Here is a 6,000-nt window from a genome sequence, read left to right on the forward strand (position 1 = left end):
ATATAAATGCTCTTTTGTGAAAATCTAGGAATTAAATCATATAGATACATTCTAGTGAATTTAAAGTATGGATGCAGGGCACAGTGAAAGCAGTGTTTATGTGATCCTGTGCTGCATTCTAGTGGAGTACACAGGTCATTGCATCATATGAATCCAACAGAATGCTGTCAGAATGCTCGCCTCATGCCCTTTAGGTTCTGAAGCTATGGACAAATATATCAAATATAGTTTTATATATTGCCTGCAACACAGGGCTTTTTCCGCAATTTTCCACAATTTCGCAAAATTTCAAAAAACATGGGCTATAACCCATCGTTTTTGTCATTTCGTCATTTTTTTCAAATCCTCAAAAATGATGAAAAATTTGGCGCGCTATAGTATGCCGTACGATATGGGCTATAGCCCATGGTCCAAAATGATGAGAAACGAGGCTAACTTTTTTTTTCAAAATTTCAAAAAACATGGGCTATAACCCATCGTTTTTGTCATTTCGTAATTTTTTTCAAATCCTCAAAAATGATGAAAAACAACGCGCTATAGTATGCCGTACGATATGGGCTATAGCCCATGGTCCAAAATGATGAGAAACGAGGCTAACTTTTTTTTTCAAAATTTCAAAAAACATGGGCTATAACCCATCGTTTTTGTCATTTCGTCATTTTTTTCAAATCCTCAAAAATGATGAAAAACGGCGCGCTATAGTATGCCGTACGATATGGGCTATAGCCCATGGTCCAAAATGATGAGAAACGAGGCTAACTTTTTTTTTCAAAATTTAAAAAACATGGGCTATAACCCATCGTTTTTGTCATTTCGTCATCTTTTTTCAAATCCTCAAAAATGATGAAAAACGGCGCGCTATAGTATGCCGTACGATATGGGCTATAGCCCATGGTCCAAAATGATGAGAAACGAGGCTAACTTTTTTTTTCAAAATTTCAAAAAACATGGGCTATAACCCATCGTTTTTGTCATTTTGTCATTTTTTTCAAATCCTCAAAAATGATGAAAAACGGCGCGCTATAGTATGCCGTACGATATGGGCTATAGCCCATGGTCCAAAATGATGAGAAACGAGGCTAACTTTTTTTTTCAAAATTTCAAAAACATGGGCTATAACCCATCGTTTTTGTCATTTCGTAATTTTTTTCAAATCCTCAAAAATGATGAAAAACAACGCGCTATAGTATGCCGTACGATATGGGCTATAGCCCATGGTCCAAAATGATGAGAAACGAGGCTAACTTTTTTTTTCAAAATTTCAAAAAACATGGGCTATAACCCATCGTTTTTGTCATTTCGTCATTTTTTTCAAATCCTCAAAAATGATGAAAAACGGCGCGCTATAGTATGCCGTACGATATGGGCTATAGCCCATGGTCCAAAATGATGAGAAACGAGGCTAACTTTTTTTTTCAAAATTTAAAAAACATGGGCTATAACCCATCGTTTTTGTCATTTCGTCATCTTTTTTCAAATCCTCAAAAATGATGAAAAACGGCGCGCTATAGTATGCCGTACGATATGGGCTATAGCCCATGGTCCAAAATGATGAGAAACGAGGCTAACTTTTTTTTTCAAAATTTCAAAAAACATGGGCTATAACCCATCGTTTTTGTCATTTTGTCATTTTTTTCAAATCCTCAAAAATGATGAAAAACGGCGCGCTATAGTATGCCGTACGATATGGGCTATAGCCCATGGTCCAAAATGATGAGAAACGAGGCTAACTTTTTTTTTCAAAATTTCAAAAACATGGGCTATAACCCATCGTTTTTGTCATTTCGTCATTTTTTTCAAATACTCAAAAATTATGAAAAATGGCGCGCTATAGTATGCCGTACGATATGGGCTATAGCCCATGGTCCAAAATGATGAGAAACGAGGCTAACTTTTTCTTTCAAAATTTCAAAAAACATGGGCTATAACCATAGTTTTTGTCATTTTGTCATTTTTTTCAAATCCTCAAAAATGATGAAAAACGGCGCGCTATAGTATGCCGTACGATATGGGCTATAGCCCATGGTCCAAAATGATGAGAAACGAGGCTAACTTTTTCTTTCAAAATTTCAAAAAACATGGGCTATAACCATAGTTTTTGTCATTTTGTCATTTTTTTCAAATCCTCAAAAATGATGAAAAACGGCGCGCTATAGTATGCCGTACGATATGGGCTATAGCCCATGGTCCAAAATGATGAGAAACGAGGCTAACTTTTTTTTTCAAAATTTCAAAAACATGGGCTATAACCCATCGTTTTTGTCATTTCGTCATCTTTTTTCAAATCCTCAAAAATGATGAAAAACGGCGCGCTATAGTATGCCGTACGATATGGGCTATAGCCCATGGTCCAAAATGATGAGAAACGAGGCTAACTTTTTTTTTCAAAATTTCAAAAAACATGGGCTATAACCCATCGTTTTTGTCATTTTGTCATTTTTTTCAAATCCTCAAAAATGATGAAAAACGGCGCGCTATAGTATGCCGTACGATATGGGCTATAGCCCATGGTCCAAAATGATGAGAAACGAGGCTAACTTTTTTTCCCAAAATTTCAAAAACATGGGCTATAACCCATCGTTTTTGTCATTTCGTCATTTTTTTCAAATCCTCAAAAATGATGAAAAATGGCGCGCTATAGTATGCCGTACGATATGGGCTATAGCCCATGGTCCAAAATGATGAGAAACGAGGCTAACTTTTTTTTTCAAAATTTCAAAAAACATGGGCTATAACCCATAGTTTTTGTAATTTTGTCATTTTTTTCAAATTCTCAAAAATGATGAAAAACGGCGCGCTATAGTATGCCGTACGATATGGGCTATAGCCCATGGTCCAAAATGATGAGAAACGAGGCTAACTTTTCTTTTCAAAATTTCAAAAAACATGGGCTATAACCCATCGTTTTTGTCATTTTGTCATTTTTTTCAAATCCTCAAAAATGATGAAAAACGGCGCGCTATAGTATGCCGTACGATATGGGCTATAGCCCATGGTCCAAAATGATGAGAAACGAGGCTAACTTTTTTTTCCAAAATTTCAAAAACATGGGCTATAACCCATCGTTTTTGTCATTTCGTCATTTTTTTCAAATCCTCAAAAATGATGAAAAATGGCGCGCTATAGTATGCCGTACGATATGGGCTATAGCCCATGGTCCAAAATGATGAGAAACGAGGGTAACTTTTTTTTTCAAAATTTCAAAAAACATGGGCTATAACCCATCGTTTTTGTCATTTTGTCATTTTTTTCAAATCCTCAAAAATGATGAAAAACGGCGCGCTATAGTATGCCGTACGATATGGGCTATAGCCCATGGTCCAAAATGATGAGAAACGAGGCTAACTGTTTTTTCCAAAATTTCAAAAACATGGGCTATAACCCATCGTTTTTGTCATTTCGTCATTTTTTTCAAATCCTCAAAAATGATGAAAAATGGCGCGCTATAGTATGCCGTACGATATGGGCTATAGCCCATGGTCCAAAATGATGAGAAACGAGGCTAACTTTTTTTTTCAAAATTTCAAAAAACATGGGCTATAACCCATAGTTTTTGTCATTTTGTCATTTTTTTCAAATCCTCAAAAATGATGAAAAACGGCGCGCTATAGTATGCCGTACGATATGGGCTATAGCCCATGGTCCAAAATGATGAGAAACGAGGCTAACTTTTTTTTTTTAAATTTCAAAAACATGGGCTATAACCCATCGTTTTTGTCATTTCGTCATCTTTTTTCAAATCCTCAAAAATGATGAAAAACGGCGCGCTATAGTATGCCGTACGATATGGGCTATAGCCCATGGTCCAAAATGATGAGAAACGAGGCTAACTTTTTTTTTCAAAATTTCAAAAAACATGGGCTATAACCCATCGTTTTTGTCATTTTGTCATTTTTTTCAAATCCTCAAAAATGATGAAAAACGGCGCGCTATAGTATGCCGTACGATATGGGCTATAGCCCATGGTCCAAAATGATGAGAAACGAGGCTAACTTTTTTTTTCAAAATTTCAAAAAACATGGGCTATAACCCATAGTTTTTGTCATTTTGTCATTTTTTTCAAATCCTCAAAAATGATGAAAAACGGCGCGCTATAGTATGCCGTACGATATGGGCTATAGCCCATGGTCCAAAATGATGAGAAACGAGGCTAACTTTTTTTTTCAAAATTTCAAAAAACATGGGCTATAACCCATAGTTTTTGTCATTTTGTCATTTTTTTCAAATCCTCAAAAATGATGAAAAACGGCGCGCTATAGTATGCCGTACGATATGGGCTATAGCCCATGGTCAAAAATCATGAGAAACGAGGCTAACTTTTTTTTTCAAAATTTCAAAAAACATGGGCTATAACCCATCGTTTTTGTCATTTCGTCATTTTTTTCAAATCCTCAAAAATGATGAAAAATGGCGCGCTATAGTATGCCGTACGATATGGGCTATAGCCCATGGTCCAAAATGATGAGAAACGAGGCTAACTTTTTTTTTCAAAATTTCAAAAAACATGGGCTATAACCCATAGTTTTTGTCATTTTGTCATTTTTTTCAAATCCTCAAAAATGATGAAAAACGGCGCGCTATAGTATGCCGTACGATATGGGCTATAGCCCATGGTCCAAAATGATGAGAAACGAGGCTAACTTTTTTTTTTTAAATTTCAAAAACATGGGCTATAACCCATCGTTTTTGTCATTTCGTCATCTTTTTTCAAATCCTCAAAAATGATGAAAAACGGCGCGCTATAGTATGCCGTACGATATGGGCTATAGCCCATGGTCCAAAATGATGAGAAACGAGGCTAACTTTTTTTTTCAAAATTTCAAAAAACATGGGCTATAACCCATCGTTTTTGTCATTTTGTCATTTTTTTCAAATCCTCAAAAATGATGAAAAACGGCGCGCTATAGTATGCCGTACGATATGGGCTATAGCCCATGGTCCAAAATGATGAGAAACGAGGCTAACTTTTTTTTTCAAAATTTCAAAAAACATGGGCTATAACCCATAGTTTTTGTCATTTTGTCATTTTTTTCAAATCCTCAAAAATGATGAAAAACGGCGCGCTATAGTATGCCGTACGATATGGGCTATAGCCCATGGTCAAAAATCATGAGAAACGAGGCTAACTTTTTTTTTCAAAATTTCAAAAAACATGGGCTATAACCCATCGTTTTTGTCATTTTGTCATTTTTTTCAAATCCTCAAAAATGATGAAAAACGGCGCGCTATAGTATGCCGTACGATATGGGCTATAGCCCATGGTCCAAAATGATGAGAAACGAGGCTAACTTTTTTTTTCAAATTTTCAAAAAACATGGGCTATAACCCATCGTTTTTGTCATTTCGTCATCTTTTTTCAAATCCTCAAAAATGATGAAAAACGGCGCGCTATAGTATGCCGTACGATATGGGCTATAGCCCATGGTCCAAAATGATGAGAAACGAGGCTAACTTTTTTTTTCAAAATTTCAAAAAACATGGGCTATAACCCATCGTTTTTGTCATTTTGTCATTTTTTTCAAATCCTCAAAAATGATGAAAAACGGCGCGCTATAGTATGCCGTACGATATGGGCTATAGCCCATGGTCCAAAATGATGAGAAACGAGGCTAACTTTTTTTTCCAAAATTTCAAAAACATGGGCTATAACCCATCGTTTTTGTCATTTCGTCATTTTTTTCAAATCCTCAAAAATGATGAAAAATGGCGCGCTATAGTATGCCGTACGATATGGGCTATAGCCCATGGTCCAAAATGATGAGAAACGAGGCTAACTTTTTTTTTCAAAATTTCAAAAAACATGGGCTATAACCCATAGTTTTTGTCATTTTGTCATTTTTTTCAAATCCTCAAAAATGATGAAAAACGGCGCGCTATAGTATGCCGTACGATATGGGCTATAGCCCATGGTCAAAAATGATGAGAAACGAGGCTAACTTTTTTTTTTCAAAATTTCAAAAAACATGGGCTATAACCCATCGTTTTTGTCATTTTGTCATT

Source organism: Protomyctophum bolini, assembly GCF_963924005.1.
Source record: "Protomyctophum bolini genome assembly, chromosome: 2".
NCBI lineage: Eukaryota > Metazoa > Chordata > Actinopteri > Myctophiformes > Myctophidae > Protomyctophum > Protomyctophum bolini.